The following is a 22,097-nucleotide window of genomic DNA, read 5'->3' on the forward strand; positions in this document are numbered from 1 at the left end:
TGTGCTGGTTCCTAAGGTTTGTTTGTGGTTTTTCTTGCCCAATATTTTAGAACAAAAAAGGGTTTGAACCAAGAAATAAAAGAAAAGGTTTTAACTTCTAAATGCTGAAGGGAAAAGGAGATGATTTAATTTTGTTTTGTGATTTTCCCCTCCTAGGTAAGACATACAGTATTGCTCAATGGTTTATCATATTTTGACATATCCCTTTTGGCCAAACCCAATGATCTTATTAAAATGCTCTTTCAAAAGCCCAGAGATTTCTTCACCTGTCATAATCCTAACAATTCCAAAAGAAGCATGAAGCAAATCCTAAAGGACAAAATCCTCCTCCTAATCCCCATCCTAATCAATTGCTCAGTGGTATGGAGCTTCTGCAGGATCTCTGTTACAAGCACATTGTTTTCCACATCCCACCATCTATCTGTCAGCCTCTCATAATGTTTCCACACTTTTAACAAGCTTTCTATGCAGGTTCTGCCTCTTGTTATCACAAACTTCAGGTCTGAGCTTTGAGCTTCTTGCTGTCCTCCAACTCGGAGATTCTGTTCTCCAACTCAGAGATGTGCATCTCTGCATTGACATTGACGATGTATTCATTTCACAGCATCAGCTCACAGACCCTTCATCTTGTGTATTTCTGTCCATCATCAAATGAATTTGCTTCTTTTCTTCAATTTGTCTTCATATCCTCTCCCTACTCCTTGTTTTTGCCAAATCTTTTGACTCAAGCAATCATCCATGCTAACCATCTCAAAAGGCCGTAATTTCTAGCCTTTTGTGGACTAAAGTGATAGACCAACTAAAATGGAGCACCTGTTTACACACTAGAAGGTCCCCATGACCTTTCTTTGTGCCCCATACTTCTCCAGATGGGAGTCATTGGGGACTGTTACCATCATCCTAAACATCTTCTAAGAGAGGAGTACTGCATTTTTTGGGGTAGAAGTGTTCCCTAAAGCAGTGAGCCAAAGCTGACCAGTTGTGCTTTGTTTATAAAAAAAGGAATTTTTACATTTTCCTGGTGTTGCCTTGAGCAACACTCAGTTGCCACGGATCCCAAAGCAGCATCAAGAAGCCATGTTGCAGTTTTCCCCCTCCATGCTGACAGAAAGTGCTAGTGAGATTGAGATCTAGGGGCATCTGGAGAACCCCTCAACACCACAGCAGTGGACCACAGAACAGTTTAGCCTGGAAGGGACCTTGAAGTGCAACTAGTTCCAACGACTATGGGCACCTTTCACTAGATCAGGTTGCTCAGAAGCCCTCTCCAACCTGGCCTTGAACACTGCCAGGGATGAGACATCCACAACTTCTCTGGGCAACCCGTGCCAGTGTCTCAGCACCCTCATCATGGAGAACTGATTCCTAAAATCCAATCTAAACCTACCCCCTTTCAGTTTAAAGCCATCCCCCCTTGTCATATCTATACTCCCCATCTTTCCTACAGACCCCTTCAGGCACTAAAAGGTACTATAAGGTCTCCCTGAAGACTTCTCTTCAGGCTGAACAGCCCCACTTCCCTCTGCTTTAGCTCACAGGGCAGGTGCTCCAACCCTCGGATCGCCCTTGTGGCCTCCTCTGGCCTCGCTCACGAACGTTCGTAACTCTTAGCCCTGAGCCCCGGTCGCGAGAGAAGACGTGCGGGGCCCTGCCGGGGGCGGAGCGGGGCGGAGCGGGGCGGTGCGGAGCGGGGCGGAGCGGGGCGGTGCGGGGCGGTGCGGTGCGGGGCGGGGCAGTGCGGAGCGGTGCGGAGCGGGGCAGTGCGGAGCGGGGCGGGGCGGGGCGGTGCGGGGCGGTGCGGGGCGGAGCGGGGCGGAGCGGGGCGGGGCGGAGCGGTGCGGGGCGGAGCGGTGCGGAGCGGGGCGGTGCGGGGCGGTGCGGGGCGGAGCGGGGCGGAGCGGGGCGGTGCGGGGCGGTGCGGGGAGGGGCGGAGCGGGGCGGGGCGGGGCGGTGCGGGGCGGGGCGGGGCGGTGCGGTGCGGGGCGGGGCGGGGCGGGGCGGGGCGGGGCGGGGCGGTGCGGGGCGGAGCGGGGCGGTGCGGGGCGGGGCGGGGCGGGGCGGTGCGGGGCGGGGCGGTGCGGGGCGGTGCGGAGCGGGGCGGGGCGGAGCGGGGCGGGGCGGGGCGGGGCGGGGCGGGGCGGTGCGGGGCGGGGCGGTGCGGGGCGGGGCGGGGCGGTGCGGGGCGGGGCGGTGCGGGGCGGGGCGGGGCGGTGCGGTGCGGTGCGGTGCGGGGCGGAGCGGGGCGGGGCGGGGCGGGGCGGTGCGGGGCGGGGCGGAGCGGGGCGGAGCGGTGCGGGGCGGGGCGGGGCGGGGCGGGGCGGGGCGGGGCGGTGCGGTGCGGGGCGGGGCGGGGCGGGGCGGAGCGGTGCGGTGCGGGGCGGGGCGGGGCGGGGCGGGGCGGGGCGGGGCGGGGCGGTGCGGGGCGGGGCGGGGCGGGGCGGGGCGGGGCGGTGCGGGGCGGGGCGGGGCGGAGCGGAGCGGGGCGGGGCGGGGCGGGGCGGCCCGCCCCCTCCGCGCCCTCCCGCGGGCCGCGCGGTGCCGCCGCGCAGTTGCCGCCCAGCAGTGCGGGGACAGGTGCGGCTGCGTTGCTGCCGCGCGAGTGGAGCCGGCGGGAGCGGGAAACCGGAGCGCGGGCACCGCGGTGATCTGGGGAAGAGGAGCCTTCGGCGTCCTTCCGCAGGGTCTGTCCCGCGCTGGGGCGTGCAGGGCTGGGCGGGATGGGATGGGGCTCGGGCTACCTCCTGCTCACCTTCCTTTCAGACTCCCTGGCTGCCCCCGCGTACCCCTTTGTCTGTTCCGCAAACCCCCGGCTGTGCCGCGCTTTCTTCCTCCCCACCTTCGTCCTCTGGCTGCACCTGCAACCCTGGTCCTTCTCCCTATCTGCACCCTTCTGTGCCATACTTCCAGACTCTCAGGCAGTGTCCTGTGGTGCTTCCTCCTCCAATCCCACTGAGTGTACTTCACCCTGCAGTACCCGACCTCCAAGCTTTCCGTCTGTGCCCTACACCGCACTTTGAATGTTCCCCTGAACCCTTTGACTGTGTCTGGAGCTAAGCAGTACTTGTTCCTCCAAACCCTCTGGGCTGTGCCCCACACCTCTCGGTGCCTGTCTCTCAAAGCCCTCTGGCTATGCATCACATGAACTGAGCTCACCTTCTTGTCGTGAAGAACAAGGTACATCGTGGCATGTGCATGGCCCCACTGCATCAGGGACCTTACTATTTAAAAACGCTTTTTTTCCTCACACACCTTTCGCTCCTGAAGAGTGGTCCCAGGCATCAAGAAACTGAGGTTTCTTTCTCTTCAAGGGTGAAGGTTGGAGACAGTCAGGGAAGAGGTGTGGCCCATGTGCTTAAGATGGTAATATTAAAATGTAGGGCTGGAGGGGTGATGTCTAGCCAGGGGTTATCTGGCAAGTTGGAAGGGTGGCTGGCTGGCTTGCTGCCTTCCTCCTCTTTGGAGACAGGTCACCTTTGCTGCCATGTGCGGCAGGTCCGTCCTTGAGGACTGGCCACATCGGCAGTGAGGCCATGAGCAGGTCAGTGAAAGCTTGGGGAGTTGAGGAGGCCACATTGGAGCAGTCTTCTAGACTTGTCCTTTGCAACTGTAGGTACATTGTTAAAGAATTGTAAGTTTGTGGATACTTAATTTGTAAATATGTTTTGAGTTGAAACTTTGGCTTGGGTCTTGGAGTGTTGTAACCAAGACAGAATAGTGTGATGCTTGAAAAGTCATAGTGAGGCTATAAACTAGGTCTTACTGATTTTTTTTTTTTTTTGGCTGGCATAGGAAATCAAGGTATGTTAATTAAAACTGTTCAGACAAACCAGAAAACTTAGAGTCATGTGTGGATACTCTCTTCCTTACTTCATTGTAATTCAGTTCTTCCCAGACTCATGTGTAGGTCTGTACTGAACATTGCCATGTGGGAGAAGTTTGAACAAGTTTTTCTGGTTGTTGGGAGCAGCCTGGGAACAGCATGCTGTCTGATTTATGCTGCTGCTCAACACTTGGGGTGCTGCCCGGGAAGCATTCAGGCTGCCTTGGAGCTGCCTCACGTAGAGGTAGAATCATGGTGTATTGACATGGCATTAGGCAGTGTGGATGTACCCTGAAAATACTTCCATGAAGAATGGGAGCACTTGTACTCACATGTTTGCCTGAAGAAAATGTACAAAGACCTAGGATTTGAAAACCTAGAGAGAGATAGGCTTAAATTGAGGCATTGGAACAGGTTGCCCAGAGAAGCTATGGATGCCCGATCACTGGATGAAGGTCTGAGCAACCTGGTCTAGTGAAGGATGTCCCTGCCCATGACAGGGGGTTGGAACTTGAGGATCTTTAAGGTCCTTTCCAAACCAGGCCATTCTATGACTCTATGAAATTCTTCCTAGGCAGCACTGCTGTTGAAAATGAGGGGAATAATGCAACTTTATGGTATTTCAATATAACGTGTGATCTTTCTATTAAGTATTTATTGGTAGAGCAAGACAGGTTCTGGTACAGGAAGCAATATTCATGGAATGTGCTGGGAAAGATGCCATAGCATTAGTCAAGTAATATATGCCAAATAGGATTTAACTAGTTATGAAGCTCCCCTAATACTGTGAAATACCTATCAACTAGTTGCATACCAGTCAGGGACATTCTGTATCCTGACATGACGGCTTTTGCCTCACTGTGCCCTTCCCAGCTTTGTTTCTCTCTGCTGCAGTGAACAGAGAGTCTTTTTTTCCCCCTACTGTGGACTTCTGCTCTTCCTCTGGTTTAATGCTTGTCTTATCTCTCCCTCTGGCCTTCCCCTATCTGGTTGCCTAACACACAGATTTATGGAAGTGTGGGCAGATGCAGAGCAAGGCAGAGGCACAAGCAGTGGGATGGGCATGGGAGGTATGTGTGGGGTGAGGGAAGTGGGAGGACATCACCTCTGTGCCATGTTCAAGGGCAGGGGGTGGAAGGGAGCCAGGATCCCCTTCTGGATCTTCATTAGCTGCTTATGAAATCATGTTTGTCATATTCTGGATCTAACTTGGCAGATGTGGCATCCCTCCCTGCCTGATGACTCTGCCTCAGCATGGCTGTCAGAGGCTGGTGCCCCATAATTTTCCTGGTGAAGGCTGGTGTGAGCTCCCTCGTCTGCCCCAGCTGAAATAAGATGGTTTAGCTGTCAATTATGGGTTAAGACCAACTGCTTTGTTTTGTCTGAAGTGGATCAAGGATGACTTGTAAAATACAGATAGTAGAACTGTAGTATACAGGCAAATATGGATAGATGGGATGTTGTCATCTTCAGTGGCACAGCATACTTCATACAAGTAATGTTACAGCCCAACATTCGTATTCACTTCAGGGTAATGGATGTCTGAAACTTTAAGATGCTTCTCAAAGCCTGGGTAGCTGAAAAGGAAGAAATACTTGTTCCCCTCACTATTCCTCTGTCCCTCTTCACTGTTCTGCTTGTCTTTCCTGAAGTTTCAGCATGTGGCACACACAGAGGGAATGTTTTTATCAGTTTCTCGTTGCTGTATTAAATTAAAGAAATGGCAGACTTGATTATGTTTTTCTCTACTGCAATTTATAGATTGTTAACTTTGAACAGCAGTTTTGGTAGGCCTGAGTACTTAAAAGGAGGTTGGTCTGTGCTTGAAGCTGAGTGGTTACTCTGCGTTGTTGCACAGCGCTAGGGAGCAAGTCCCATGTGCTTGCCCAGGGACCTCACCCAGAACAAAGGCTCAGTGCTGCATGTAAAGGGAAAATGTGGCGTAAATGGTGAAAACTAAACCTTCTACTCCTCAAAAATATGACATTATTAAAACAAAAGAAAAGAATTAACAAAACAACTAGCTAATTTTGTAAAGCTGATTGTACTTTTTTCTTAAACAGTTCCTTTTAAAGGGTACCTCTAAAACTAGAGGGTCATGCAGTAGTTTTAGTGCCTGTTGTCACATTTCCAATTTGCCAAAAGCTTTGCAAAATTGCCAGTGATGTAACCGTTAAGATTTTTTTTCTATGTGTATGATAGTTGAAATCCAAAAAGTAAAAAATTAAATACGTAAGTTTACACTGATAAGAGACACCAGAATAACTCAGGTGTCTCTTATCTTTACTTGTCTTTGGTTTCAGTGTTTAATGCTGACCATTGACACGGAAATACTGCATAGTTTGGTTTGGGGGGGCACGGGACTGGTTTTTTGTTGGTCTATTTTTACAGAATTCACAAAGTAAAATGCTTTCAATGTGTCTGTCAATATTTGTCTTTTTTTCTTTTTTCTTCTGCATGTACTTTGTTATTTTTGTTCTGTCTGCTTACGATGGCTACACACAGCAATTTATCACTGAAGATGTTGACTAGAAAACACCTGTAAGTAGTATGTGAATGGAGTAATGTGAGATGAATACACAGCTTAGACAAGCAGAGATTTAAGTGTCTTTAAGGGTTATCTTGGTTCGTGATGAGAGTCTGAGGAATTGAATTTCAGTAGCATTTCATTTCAAAATCCTGAGGTAGCACACAAATCTCTTAAAAATTACTTGTAAAGCCTATCCAGCCCAAAGCAAACTCTGGCTTCCACCTGCAGAGAGGCACAGATGTCACAAGGAGGACAAATATAGGTGTCAGTAAACTCTATGAATCATCTTATTTGCTAGGAGCAATGATATTCACATTGGCCCTTTTAACTGTGCTAGGGTAAAACAGCAAACATCAGCCCTTATCTCCACTCCACTTGTGATACCTACTTAGGCTGATGTAGTTTCATCAACATTTCTATTATTCCACATTCTTTCCTTTGCATGTGCTTTCTGTGTTACTTTTCTTTTGTGCTGAAGTATTTCTTGGTGAAAGCTGGTGCTAAGAAGCACTGAGGAACTGGATTTAAAAATGCCCTTTCTTTTCCTGTGAGGCTTGCTCTCCAGCCCTCGGTCTGTTTCCCAATCTATTTTATTATGCAGCCAGAAAAATGGTAGCTCCAGCAGAAGTCAAGGGTGACATAGGAGCAGGTATGAGTAATGGGGAGAGAGGTTGATTAAAATTACACTGCTACTATTAAAAGTGCTCTTATAATTGCAAACTTACCCTGTAAACAGCCAGACTTGCTCTGCTTGAGCAGGCTGTGCTCTAGAGTAGCTGCTTGTAGCAGCTTTATGAATTCATACATGCTGCCTGCCTGTGTTTAATTGTACTGTGAATTCTTTGTAGTTTGGATTATGTTTTATATTGATATGGACCTTGCACATTGGGCTCTGTGCCTGGAGCCTCTATTCAAAGACTTTTTTTTTTTAAAGCAATGCCTCACTGAATGCATATGAATATGAGCATAACTTTGTCTAATGCACTGCAAAACCCTGTGCAAAGAAATAGGATGTACTGTGCAAAAAGCTGCTAAGTTTCAACAGGCATCTCATGGGCTGGAATTCAAGAGAATGCTCCTATCCCAGTGACAGCATTCAGGGTTTATGGCTATGCCTGAGATAAAAATATAGCTTACTCTATTCCTTTTATTCTTTGTTTTCTAACAAAAGAAGGGGACGACTCTTGCTGGAGTCTGACTCACAAAGATCAGTTTGTTGATTTGGAAATAATTTGCATTGTATCATCAGTCCTGAAATGACTTAAAGCAAAGTCACAAAAACTTGATTCAGTGGTCCTCTGTGTGCTTTTAGAGTATGGGAATTGTTCATATTGGTAGTGTGTTCTTTCTTTCAGGAAAGTTAGTTGAGATGGCAAGTAGATATTTTTTTGTTGTTTTTGCCTGATTTGTTAGGAAGTGAAGTGCAAAATTTTTTTGTATTGTTTTTCATGAAAAGATACTGGCTGAAGCCCTAAGATTATCAGGGTTGTTAGTCAGATGTGCTCATTTATTCTGTTAAGTAAATAGTGCAGTATTTGTTTACCATGTGGCATTATGAATAGATGGGGATGGGCACATGGAAATGTATGCAGTCAGTTCAGAGAAGAAGTAGCAGGCAAAGTTTCCTTTTGTATAGGTGAAAATTATTTAGATTCAGGTATATTGCAAGAGAATAGTATATTTTACAGTTTTTGCATGAGCATCCAGAACAATGCCTTTTGTGTTTGTTTAGGGGTACAGTTGGAAAAATCTGGATTAAATGCATTCTTTTTCACTTTTGTAGTCAGAGTTCTAGCTTGTTTGTTCAGTGCTGAAGAAAAAAATTTGCTTTTTAGTCTTTAACTGTATAGAAAGGGTTGAACAACCTCAATGAAATTATTTTAATTCACTTTGGAATTCCCCAGTCCCCCTTTGTCTCTTGTGAATGAGAATTGTAGAATATACAGTCTACCAAAGCCAAGAGGATAATGAAGTAAACTCAAGTGTTTACTGTCAACTTTGAAACTAAACCTTTCGTAAAACTACTTGTAAGCTGCAGTTCTCAAAAGCCTTTTTACAATCACTTGCATTGTTTCTGCTGTATTGACAGCATTGTTTCTATAGCACCTGTTGTTCTGTAACAAGACAGGTTGTTAAGGAGTTTGCGTAAGTTTGTTTTTACATGAAAAAGGAATAAAACTAGACAAGGCTGTAAATAGCCTCATGCCATAGCTGTGATGTTCAGGAAGTTCACTCAGTTTAACTTCTAACTAGGAACATGGTGGATTTTAGAAAGAGAGGAGGGAATGTAGAATACAGGTGCTGTTAGAGTACTCTGCTTCTCTTCAACTAGTCCTTTAATGACTGCTTGAAATCTTATGGGGTGAATTATTGTCCATCTGAATTTCAGATTATCCTGAAACTGCTTTTCATAAACTGAAGTGATCCACTTGATCAATTACGGAAGCTTATCAGAAAGTTGAGGAGAAAATGTTCCTGAATATGGACTGGACCATGCTGAGTTCTGGTTTTCTCTGGAGTTTTTCCCAGTTTTGAAATGAGGTTGCTACTTTATTTTAAAACTAAGCATCTCATATACCCCGTTTGAACTACATTTAAAAGTATGGAACGGAAAATTGCCTCTGGAGGTGTGGAAATTGTGCAATCTGGTATTCTTGCTTTTATCCTGTAGAGACTTTACGTGTATTGTTGCAAAGTGTGATATTTCATCAGTTGCTTTCATCCAGGTGCTGAAGCATCAGACAAAACTTGATTGAATCTAGAAAGACACTTGTGATAAGTGAGGGAGTCACTTTTACAGACTGTGAAATTATATGACCTTGGCTCATTCTCTGAGATGACTGCAGTGGGAAGAGATCCAGTCTTCCTTTCCAGTCAGTGGGATAGCATCATGCTTTTAGGATATGGTCAGCTGGATGAACTTGCACCTGAATAATGTATATATAAGACAAAGAATGGGGTGAAAGCAAAGTCTTTGGTTTAAATGTAAGCCATAGAGTCATCCTGAAGTGAGGCAGAAGAAAAACCACTGTGCTTGGAAACGTTTCCATGATGAGGGCCGGGGTGTTGCTTTAGGTTCAGAAAGGGGCATGTGGCCTGATAGTTTTGCATATTAACTGGAATATTGAACCAGCACACAACACTTTGGTTTTTCTTACAGTTTTGCTGTGTTAACTGGTAGAAGACATGCCCCTTTTTCTCTGGGGACTGAGAACTCCATACAAAGAGTGAACCAAACACACCTCTTCTGCAAGACATTGAAACCTCTATGTCAAAAATGCTAAGATTTTTTTGATAACTTAAATGCATAGCTATACATAATTCTAATTTTCTTTTTTATTGGAGACAGTCCAGTTTTCTTCTTTTTTTACTGTTGTGGCATGCTGAGTAGACTATTAGACACTTGTCTGTTTCTAGTATACTGGTGTTTTACAGGAACATTAGTATTAGGCTGAGTACTCTGCTGCTTGCCAAGCTTCTTCATTGGAAGTATTATTGTCTCCTGTGTTATTCTGATGTTGCACATCCATTGCCTAATGCACTTTGTTGATGGGATCTCTCTTTTTTTTTTTTTTTTTTTTGAGCTATTTATATTTGGCAATCTTTCAGGATCAAAAAGAGGGAAAAGAAAAAGTGCAGTCGACTTGGCCAGACATAGCTGGTTCATCCCTACATGCTGTTTTAAACTGCAGAGATGTCTTGTGGTCCTGGGTGGTCTCCCAAATGCTTGGAAAGATGGTACCAACTACATTCTACTGTGATAGGGGAAAATATTGATAGAAGATGAAAAATCCTTACAACATACCTGTGACTAAACCTGTGCGTGGATGTGTTGTTTGATTCTGCTTCTCTGTGAAGTTACCATTTGGTGTTCTAAGCTGATTTAAAAAAACTCTGCTGTCACAAACTCATGGCCTGCATAATGCTGCTTTTTATGCTGTTCTTGAACTTCCAGAAAGTGCAACATAATGAAGACTTTTAGAAATCCCTATTAGCAAAGGAAGTAAGGTCTAGATAGCTAGATCTGGAGGAGAAGTATGCCTTCACAGCTGTGTATTGTTATTAATGTATCTTTGCCCATAATATCAACCCCTATTTTGCATTTTGTTCTGCAAACTCCTGCCAACTGATTTCTTGGAATTTGAATGAAAAACTGATACATTTTTAAAGTTGGATTTTTATAACAAGATCTGGTTTAAAAAATCTTGTGAGCCGCTTTTGCTGATCAAGACAGTTAATGTTTTTAGGTGATAGATAGTTTTGTTTTCATTCAAGCTGTTGAGGTTAGGCTGTCTTCTGACTACTGTCCATGCAACATTGTGTTGCCCACGCAACCTTTTTCTTTAGTCTCCAAAGGCCTTTGACTGCTCCGGGTCACCATGTCTGGATGTTTCCTCGCCCTAATTCTTGTAGGCAACCATGAATATTCCTATTCCATACTGTTTGTTGAGTTCTGACCTCCAAGTCTGTTGCAAGAACCCTTTGAAAGTCCGACACGTCCACAGTCCTTAGAAGGGTATCTGCATAGCAAGTGGAAAAGAGTATTTTTAGAACTGCCGCTAGCACTGTGTGAAAGCAAAGGTGCTCCCATTCTTGTGTGCTCCCATTCTTGTGTGCTCCCCATGTGCCCAAGCTGTCAGACTGGATCTGCCTCTAGCAGGTGAGTGATCTCAAAAGGAAGAGGTGCTGGGGAAAGTTATCACACAAGTTGTGTAAACAGCATGCAAGATGGCTTGAGTGGTACCCAAAAGCTTACTCAAATTTCGAGCAGACTCAAATGGGGGCTTATAATGTACTAATTTCCATGCATTTGTCTCTGGATTCAACATATAAGCACAATGCAAGTGGCTTTGACTTCAGGATGAGCCTGCGGGGTCATTTCCTCCAGCTGTCCCTAAACTTCAGATGCCTCTTTGCTGTCCATTTCCATTCTCCACCCCTTTGTGATTCCTCCACTGAGCACAGAGTACAATAGAAACATCTGCCTTTTCTACCTCACCTCCATTTCAGAAACTGTATTTCACTTCCACAGTAACTTCGGTCAAGTGTAAACTAATTACTTCTTTTTTTTAAAAAAATTTTTTTCTTTTTTTTTTTAAGTGGAGATCTTTGGGATACAGAAATAAAAAATGGAGTGCCAGGAGAAATTGGTTTTACTGCTCTATTTAGTTGTTCTGGCTGAGAGGCCTGAGTCTCCAGACAATGGTATAATGTGCCTTCATGAGTTGTCTGATGCTAACACTCATGAGTGTGTTTCATAGTGGTTAACCAGACCTTCCATCATGCTGAAGAATGTTAATTTAAACAACAACAACCTAAGTCCTGTATACCTCCCTGAATATCCCTCAGTGATTTGAAACTTCCAGCTGCAGCTGTATAAATTACCAGCTCTGGACTGGAAAGATTTAGGATGTGGCAGTATAGTTGCTTCCTGGAGTGCTCCAGAAAGTACACGTGCCAAGACTGGACTTGGGAGCAGCAGCTTTTGTAATGATACTGTCAGCATGCCTTCTTGGGTAGGAGGAGTGTTCTGAGACTTTAGTTTAAAAAGCACTTAGCACGTCCTTTAAAGTGGCTTTTGTCACCCTAAAGTTCTGTCGTTGCATGTCACTGTGCAGCTGCTGCCCGTGTCACACTTCCCAAAGTTCCCGTTGCGCTGTGTGGGTCACTGCCGAAGGTGCAAGCACAGCTGGTTCCTGCTCTCTGGGAAGAGCCTCCCAGGGAGGGTGCAGTTGCTGATGTTTACAGTGCTCAGCAGCATGTCCACTATGCCGCATGGTAGCCTAAAAAGAGAGGGGGGAGGGAAGGAAGGGTGTCAGTTCTAGGTCAGCTGCCTTTAAAATTTATGCCTGCCTACTGCAATGCAAGCAAAATAGGAGCAGAAGGAATGCATTCTTTTGCTGCCTAGGATATCGGCCCAGGACCCAGAGGGTGGGTAGGTTGAGCAAGTGCAAGGCAGCAGGAAACAATGGTAAAGCAAATTAGCTCACGTCAGCATGGGAGAGTGGTGTGGGAGCAGTTCAACTATTGTCAATTGCTGCATTAAGGGTGAACAAAATAGGATGTTGCAACTCTGCACGGGTGTTATCAGTGTTACTAATATTCTGAACCTAGCAAGGTTAGAGCTGGTGCAATAAAAATTCCATAAAATGGCATTGATTTTGCAATGTTGTTTTGCCATGGCAACTACAGTGACAAGAGCTGAGTGTGTGCTATACACAAGATGTAACCGTGGAAAAACACCTCTTCCTTTGATAATTATGAATATTTTTCACTTTACTTGCTTACCTCTTCTTTCTTAAGGTGAACACCTTTCTAAGGTGTTCTTAAGGTAATTATTTACACTTTTTTCCCACCTCCTCTTCCTATAAAACTCCTTTCTGATGTATTTTCATGTTACAAAGACAGCCCCATCTACCTGTCTTTGTCTACTGCAGGTGAAAATTATGGTCTAATTTATCTTTTTTTTTTGAGTGATGAATAGCAACGGGTACATTGCCATTGATTACTTGGTTACGACGTCTTCAGAAATAAAAAGTCTTGTCTGGTTTTTTTCCATTGTTATTGGCTAGATTAGCAAGATGCTACCTATGTAACAAGTCCTGTTCCCCTTTATTTTAAGGAGTCTCCTCTGGAAGTTGAAGTCTAGCTCTGCATTTCTGTTTCTGTTTAGCTTCCATGGAGTGACCCCCACCATGACTATTTAATGACAATTTATGTTGTTTTTCTACTAAGAGATGGGTAAACACAAACCAAGTCCTTGGTAGCAAACTGCTTTTATTGTGATTAATTCAATGTATGAGATTGTCATATTCAGTTAACTCACATGCATTAACTCTTAACTGCAAATTAGGATAGACGATATGGTGGAGCCAACTCAGTGACTCAGCTTGCTGCTAAAGGCAGGGGACAGTCTCAGACATTAGACATCTTTGATCCCTTTCATTCAAAGTATTTAGTTGGCACTTGCACTCCCTGTCTCTTTTTAGAGCTTACCTATAAACTGAGTATTAAAAATAATGTCCTTCCTAAAAAACCCAGTCTGTGTTATCTTTGCAGTGCAGGTAAATAGCAGTCCTTACCCCTCTAGTTCAGTACAGAGCTCTATATTCTGCTTTGCTTGGTTACTAATGATGTGTATACACTTCACAAACACTACAGCTGTAAATAATTCTTACATATCCTTATCAGAACTGTCTCTACCATAGCTGTTTTTAGAGGAAAAACAAACAGAATGGGTAAAAGCTCTGTGTGTTTTGAAGACGTTGGCTTATAGATGAATGAGCAGGGAGCACAAGGGGGTATAAGTTAGCACGATTGTGCAGCATGGCTGAAAATACAACATTGTGTTACTACTTTCTAGCCCCTAGTTCTTGTTTTGTTTAAAGTGACCCAAAGCTTAGTTGATCTGGTCTTTAAGGAAAATCTGAAATGCTGAAAAAAGTTTTCTAGTTGCATAATAAGGTAAGGAGGAAAAAGGAGTCTAAATCCTTTGGGGAAGGAGGGTATTAACCTGAGTTGGATATGGCCCAATTACTGAATCAATGCTTTACCAAAGGCCTTTGATAAGGGATGATACACCATTATCTAATGGAAGTGAGATTGCATTAACAACCTGATGTTGACTTCTAAGTGAAAGTTGTCATGCTATATGTGTCACAGGTGTCACTGTGTAAGCAGGTCTAGGTGACATTGTGAGTTGGTGTCACTCAGCTGGAATCAAAGGAGCCAAGTGTAAGTTGTGCACTGGGGCACTAAGGAGAAGAGCTTCTGTTCTCAGCTGTGTGATGAGCCACTCACTGCAGCAGAGGAGCAGGTAGGTGAGACTTGTTGGCTGAAGGATGGGTGACATTTAAATGCTCAATAAAGATCTTTTGTTAAAGGCAGGGGAGCACTGAAAACAAGTTAAAAATCTTAGAAACTTTTCCCCTTCTAATGTTTTTGATTTTCTCTAAAACATTGGAAGTATGGGGAGAGAAAATTGGTGAAGATACGCTGATGTCCATAGTGCTCACTTCCTAAGTGAAACTGAGAACTTTTTCAGGGACGTGCCCAGAGTCTCATACTTGATTTAAACTTGCTTCAGACTTGTAAAGAAGCTTCCTTCCAGGCTATGATTGCAGGGACTATTTAGACTTGGTAAGTCTTTCTGTGTGATTGGGAGATTAGTCCCTAGGATCATTTCACATGCATCCCTACAACCTCAGGTGATATATTTAAGATATTTAAGATACTGGTGATGACAGGTCTTTTCCTGCCTTACTGTAGTACAGTGTAATTTTTGTGGCTTCACATCTAATCTTGTTGAGTGTCCCTTGTGGTTTGTGATGGACAGAGTGATGACTTGTTGAGGCGGAGCATGTGAAGTTCTTGACTAGGGATCTAGTACAGGATTGTCTGTGAGTAGGCGGGACTGGATGATGATGTGGCCTCCCTACATGACTTCATTATCAGCTTAAAGGGATCTATGACAGGGCTGTTATTCCCACTTTTCTTATTTCCTGTGGCATGCCAGTTTGTGAGTCTTAATGTTTTCTTTGCACAGGCCAGTTCAGCATTTCAAGTCGCAGTTGACAGAGAAATAATAATTTTTTTCTTTCTCAAAGCGTAAGCTTTCATTTGGGTTGGTGAGGTGCTGTGGCTTATTCTGCAGCTGCCTGGAGCAGACCCATTGGCAGTGATGCTGTGGGACTGGACTGCACACGGGGCCTTCCTCAGTCAGACACTGAGGATTGATCCAGTGTATGTGATCAGTGTATGTGATGTAATTCTGGCTGGGAGCTGGGTACAAAACAGGGCTGTACTCCTGAAATAGTTCCCATAAGGGGGATTTTCCATGCCTGCTGTTGGTGTTCAGCTTTGCTGTGAAGTCTTCAGTACCTGTTCTTTCAGTAATTTATAGAGAGGTGTGGAAGGAAATACAAACTGGTCTTTATTTTACCCAGCAGCAGAGTGGGAAATCCATTAGACAGAAAACCATTGTGAAATGTGGTTGAAATTAAAGCTGTTTTCACTCATTCTGCTACCTAAAGCACTTCAGTCACATATGTGAATAACAGATTTGGTGCTAGTTTAAAAAGCAAAGGATTAAGTAAAGAGGTGCTATATAAAAAATTCAGTAAGGGCGACTGCACAAGATAAGCATTAGATCTCTTATTGAATAGTTCCAGTGAAGAATTTTATAAGTACATGTTCTAATAAAGTTTCTAAGCCTCAGTCATCTGTTTTTAGGATGCCCACTGTCATCTAGCAGAGGCAGTGTTTATAAGCAAAATGGAAAAAGCCATCTAATTCTAAGGAGCATGTAGCAAACTTGCATGTGAGATGAATCTCTCAAAAACTGGGCTGGATGGTTGAGAGAAGGCATAAAGAATGGAAAAGGTGACATGTGGAAGGTATCTTTCAGCTTTTTACCGGCTAGGCTAGTGGTTTATTGCCTTAGAAAGCCTCGAGCAACCCAGAGAGGTAGCACGGGCAATCTGGCACTTTAGTAGCTCTAAAGTCGGTACCCGTATCAGCTGCAAAGCAAATACCATCAGCAGAAGCAAAGAGGGAGAAATATAGCTCCCTGCTTGCTCAATTTCCTCCAGTTAGAAGCTTTCAAAACAAACAGACGACAAGATGTTCGCAGAAAACATAGCAGAGCCAGGAGAGGGCGGGGCCTCCCTCGATCGTCTCTTGTATCCGGAGAAGGGGAAAGGGGAGGACTGGGGGCGGACTCGGGGTGACCGGACAGTGAGACACTGCTGAAGAGTCTGAGTTACATTTGGTTTTGCCCGTGCTTAGAACAAAGGAGGTCAGAGCACATGGCAGAGGCAAGTGTCTTTGGGAGGGGGAAGGGAAGCTCAGAACAGGCAGCAACAGTGACAGAAACTTCTCTCAGCAAAATCCATAACAACAGGTGACACCCAGCTAAAGTTTAAAACTTTGTTGCAGAATATGGGTGAGTAATCCGTGTAATATAATAGGCAGTTTGTAGCTGCTTGCCATGTGACATAATGGAGTACTGTAGTTAAAAGAACTGCAATTATGTAACACACAGCCTTGGGAAATAGGAAGGGCAGAGCCAGTATTTCCCAGGTAAAGCTTAAGATAAAATCAGTGAGATGTCCTAATTTAATTACCTTCTGAACTTCAAGAGCAGAATTAACAACCGTATACAAAGTGATTCTGAAACATGAAAGTTTCATAATTGTGCCTGAATCTGTAAGCCAGTATTACTGCCATTTCTTAAGCTGTAATTTTGAAATCAGACCTGCATGGGTCAATGCTTTCTGTAGGCTCTCCCACTCTTCCAGTGGGGTCTGCAGGGTGGACGATCCTCTAATCACAATTGTCTTACCAGGCCAGGCGTGATACTCCAGAACCTTTGATTTTGGGACCCATCCTGGGTAGAAATTAGACCACTGAAATCTGCACTGGGTTGTCATAATCTCCAGACATTTTCCGAAGCATCCCTGTAAAAGTATCTTGTCTGTCTTTTTAATAATTAGCTTTGTTCTCTAATGTAAATTTTTCATGTTAAGTGTTTTCACATTGAATTGAACATTGTTTTTTGGAGTGACAGAGCTTATATTAGATTGTTTCATTCTTGGGGGTTTTTTGGGTTTTTTGTGAAGGTCTTTTGTGTGTTTATTTTGTTTAGTAGCCATTAACATAAAACAATATAAAATTACTATTTAAAAGCAAATCTTGATATCTGTTTTATTATTTAAAACTATGTAGGGGGAATAAATGAGCATAAAGAATGACAAATATCTTTCATGTGGGTTAAACAAAGGAATGTGAGAAACTTCTTGTTCTCATTTAAAAATCAGGCATGTTTGAGGCATACCAGTAATTCTCATTACAAAAATCACTAATAGTTTTGTGAGCTAAGTGAACTTGAGCACTTCCAATAGCTTGTTTCCTTGCCACTTGTCGTCATCAGACATTCTCATATGGTTTGCTGTAGTATTTGTGGCATTTTTGGTTGGTGTAAACAATCTTATCTGCGCTTGCCTCTCCAGTAAAGGTAATGGTCCAACTTGGAATTGGTTCTGCCAAGCTGTATGCCTTAACTCAGCTGCAAGTTAGTGGGCTCTTCCAGCTGTCTGCTCAGCTGCAGGGAGCCAGAGCACAGATTACTTTGCTCTTTTCCTCCTTTGCCTCACTTAAAGCTCCTTTTTTTATAGTGGTGGAGACACATTTGTTTAAAGATGTCTTCAGAAATTATGCTGCTACACTGACTTGAACTTAGGTGCACAGTATTTCCATTGACAAAAAGAAAAGTAGCACTTATTTCTTTTGAAGAGCTGAATATCTTGCATGTTTTTGAGGTGATTTTGACAGTTGTTTTCCAAATGCATGTGTTTTGAGAGGACTGCCTCTGTTATTTAGAACTTTTCAAGCTGGGCAGACTACTTACATGACTGCATTTTTGAGTTTATTTAAATTGTTTGCGATATGTCATTCAAAATAACCCAATTTTGAAAACGAGTCTGCTAGTGTTACCTAATTTTGAGAGAGTTTGCTACAAACTGGACAATTTATTGTGCATTTTAATGGCATTTTAAAATTTTGATAAGAGCAGAAAGGGGACGATTGGAAATAAAAGTGCTGGTGTACTGGTTCTGTAAGTACATTAGCAGGTAGGTAAACTGAATGTATGTTTTCCTGACTGAACTATGGCTCAACAAATGCTTAATGGGCTGATGAGCTTATAGTATGAAGAACTAAAACTGTGTATTTAACAAATGGCCTTCTGGCCGCAAGTCTTTGACCCTTCAGGTGAACTCTTTCCAATCACACATTTAGAAGATAATTTCTGTAGCCTACAAAACTGCCAAACCTTTTGGAAGATTGCATTATTGTCAAAGCATTGTCAGGTTACTTCTTAACAACACAGTTGTACTGTAAAAAACAGTCTTTCAAAAATAGTTTGTTTTTCTTGATGAAGCACAAGCTAGTTGTTTATCTTGTGTGGAAGTATGTGATTTCCTTTTTTTTTTTTTTTTTTCACTCTTCTATTAAAAAAACCCCAGGCCTCGATCATACTGTGTTCCAGCGTGTATGAATATGTGTGTGAACTAAGTGTAACAAGGTAAGACAAAACAATTTCCATGCTGCCATTAGCCCTCCTTTTTGTAGGTGGTTAACAAAAAAATTATCCTGAAAACCTAACACTAATGTAAAGTATTGTTCACAGAAATGGATTTATGCAGGAAATCTGGGTAGCTAGTTAAGAAAATAGGTAGAATTGTAAAGCACATGAAAAGTGAAATAGTAATGTCATATATAGATGTTGGTTTTAAATAAACCTTTTAACTGTAGGAAAGTTCTGAACAGCGCTTTATCTTGCAGACATTATTTCTTAAAGTAATTGGGTTTAACTTACTGTATTTTGCTTCATACTAATTGATCAGTCACTATTGAATGGTGAGGCTGGGGCTACTTTCTGTGTAAATCCTCTCAAGGATAGTTACTGAACTCCAGAAACTTTCAGAAGACATTTGGTAACTGTGGTGGAGTTGTATCTTGCTTGATTATGAACAGAAAAGAAATCTTGAAGGCTGAGAGCCTCTGCTATCTAAACTTTTGAGGACTATTTTAAAGGAAGGGGAGCTTTGAGTGCTGGGGTCAGGAGAGGTGGGACATATCCCTTGCCATCAGTATGGCAGGATCCAGATTTCACTGTCATCTGCCTTTCTACTAAAGGCAGAAGAAATCTGTTGGAAATAGTCTGATTCCAGATAAAAATCTTGCTTTTGGCCTCAGTGCCTAGCAGGTATAGGCATTACTATTTAAACACTGACAGCATGTTTGTCTGATTTCTGATGCAAAAATTAAAGTGAAGTTGAGAAGTCAAGTGGGTATATGTAAAGAATTGTCTATTTGTGAGTTTGCAGTTGTTGAATAACAACTGTAAGAGGGTGTAACAATCAACACCCCCAAGCCCATTGTAGTGGGTTGACCCAGTCTTGGTGCCAGGTGGCCACCAAAGCCTCTCTCTCATTCCCCTTCACAGCTGGACAGGGGAGAGAAAATACAACAAAGGGTTCATGGTTTTAGATAATAATTGGGGAAGATCACTCACCAGATACCATCATGGGTGGAACAGACTCGAATTAGAGGTATTAACTGAATTTATTGCTAACTAAATTAGAGCACGATAGTGTGAAGTAAAATGAGACCTTAAAACACCTTCCTCCCACCCCTCCCTCCTTCCCAGCTCTGCCTCCTCCACTCCCAGTGGTGCAGGGAGACACAGAATGGGGGTTATGGTCAGTTCATCACATGTCATTCCTGCTGCTGCTCAGGGAGAAGTGTCCTTCCCTGCTCCAGTGTGGTGTCTCCCCCATGGGAGACAGTTTTCCATGAACTTCTCCAATGTGAATCCATCCTATACAACAGTTCTCTATGAACTGCTGCAATGTGGGTCATTCTTCCACAGGGGCAGTCCTTCAGCCACAGCCTGCTATTCTGTGGGCTTCTCTCTCCACGGGTTGACAGCCTCCTCCTCTCAGGCCTCCACCTGCTCCAGCACGGGTCTCTTCCACGGGCTGCAGGTGGATCTCTGCATCCCCAGGGACCTCCATGGGCTGCAGGGCTGCAGCTGCCTCACCATGGTCTGCACCACAGGCTGCAGGGAACCTCAGCTCTGGCACCTGGAGCACCTCCTGTTCCTCCTTTTCCCCTGACCTGGGTGTCTGCAGGGCTCTTCCTCTCACATATTCTCCTTCTGCTTTTCTCTGGTGGCAATTACGACTGCACAAAATTTGGGTGTTTTTTCTTCTTCTTCTTATATCTGTTATCACAGAGCTGTTATCACCATTTCTAATTGGCCTAGCCTTGGCCAGCTGCTACCAAGGGGTAGCTACTGGGGCTACCAAGGATTGGCTCTGCTGGACACTGAGGAAGCTTCTCACAGCCTCTCACAGAAGCCACCCTGTAGCCCCCCAACTACCAAAGCTTGGCTATGCAAACCAAATACACAGATATTAAATGGCAATTAATTTAGTGACAGAATCTACACTGAATTTTCTGGATTTTTAAGAGCTTGTTTTGAAGCAGATTTCTTGTTTAACTTTAGTCTTGGTCAGCATGTTGAGTTAGCCAGTCTGAGTTCCAGTAATGCGAGGGTGGGAAAACTGAGTGGCAGTGAAATCAGTAAACTACTTTTCTTACCAAGTAACCAGTTAAATGTAATGCGATTATTTTTATTCAGTGTTTAGTGAATGAATATAGTGAATATATTTGTTGAAAAACTGAGCCATACACTGCACAAAGGTTTCTGTAGGCTTTAGCAGAATTTTATTATAACCACTGCATGAAGTACTTTCAGTTTGCCATGCTTTTTCTCTTGACAAACTGCTCTCATGTGTCTGGAACTGAAAGAATACTGGATTAAAAGGATAATTTATTGTAATCAGTCTAACAATTTAATACAATGGTTATTTATAAAGTAAACATTTTTCAGTGGTTCCTCCCCAGCACCAGTTATGGCTGAATTGCTTGGCTGTCACAGTTGAGCACTCTGAAGTACCTGGTGTTCAGGACAGGGTTGGATTTATGTGTGTTTGATATCATCCATAGTTGGCTTATGGAGCAAGGTGATAATAACATTTATAACTTGCCTCTAACCATAAAATCCTTTCTCTCATGTGATCACTAGTGTCAAAAGCAAGAGGGCTCCTCATGTTTCCATTGGTAAAGAAAGAGGATGCCCCCTACTTCTTGTTTTGTCACCACCTTTATCACCATAGCGTGCTGAAGCAAACATTGTAACATGAATACAGGATGTGTGAAAATGGTCAGCATGAAGGCAGTGACACTGAATTGGGAAATGCTGATGCTGGAGGATGATATTTCTAGAAAATGTGAACTTAAAAGAGACTTGCAGAGGGAATATTTTCCAAATGTGAAATTGATGGTGGTTTCAGATATTCAGAGACACAGGACAGAAGTTCAACTAGGAAAACAAGTGGGTAGCAAAATGAGAATGGAGACGAGGTAGATCAGATGAACTCTAACAGAGGCAGGCTTGTCTGTGTTGCATCTTGAAATGAAGGGTGAGTGTTGTGGCTAAAAACTCCTGTGAAATAGCAGTGAATAGGATGTACTTGTAGAAGTGGAAATAAGGGTGAAATTGTTTTTCTGGACTGTTCAGGTGAAGATAAATGAGAAGATGATAGTGGGGGGATATGAGGAGAGAGACGCATTACCATCATGAGGGAAGAGCTAGCTCTCTAAGCCTGCTGCTGACTTAGCCTGGAGGAGATGCAGGAGGGCTGCTAGAGAAAGGGAGCTGGTTATCAAGGTGTGCTGCAGTCTGAAATAATAAATAAATACTACTAATAAAGGTGAATACAGTGTGAAGATTGCACGGGGGTATTGGGAGAATTCATATGGTAAAGTGAGACAATGAGTGGGTATGGGAGAGACACTGTCAAATGTGCTGGGATTTTTATAAGGTATTTTTTAGAGGGAATGAGGCAAGGGAAGAGCTGATGAGTGCTTGATTGTGGAGCAAAAATCAGTATTCATATAAGCATACTTCTTTGAAAAGTTTTACATAAGTAGGAGGTACTGCATGCAAAGTGGATGTGCTGGATAATTTTTGTGGGTTAATGATATTACCATTGGTACTATGACATTCCATGATCCTGGTGTGGAAACAGTTGATTCATCGGAGTGGGATTTACATACTAACATTGCTAATTATTGTATTTAAAAGGAGTATGCTGAGATATTGGTACCTTTTCTTCT

The 22,097-nt window shown here is 43.7% G+C and overlaps 1 protein-coding gene across 2 annotated transcripts in view; it reads left to right on the forward strand.

Annotated features, from left to right (window-relative positions):
- The first annotated feature begins 2,528 nt into the window (after window positions 1-2,528).
- ELOVL7 (ELOVL fatty acid elongase 7) overlaps window positions 2,529-22,097 on the forward strand; it is a 32,409-nt gene continuing 12,840 nt past the window's right edge. The window contains exons 1-2 of one of the 2 annotated variants that reach the window (XM_048292250.1): window positions 2,529-2,681; window positions 18,374-18,432. The gene's annotated coding sequence lies outside the window, so the exon portion shown is untranslated. The remainder of the gene's footprint in view (window positions 2,682-18,373; window positions 18,433-22,097) is intronic. The other variant, XM_048292249.1, reaches the window with a different exon arrangement.

The sequence above is a fragment of the Corvus hawaiiensis genome, chromosome Z (assembly GCF_020740725.1).
Source record: "Corvus hawaiiensis isolate bCorHaw1 chromosome Z, bCorHaw1.pri.cur, whole genome shotgun sequence".
NCBI lineage: Eukaryota > Metazoa > Chordata > Aves > Passeriformes > Corvidae > Corvus > Corvus hawaiiensis.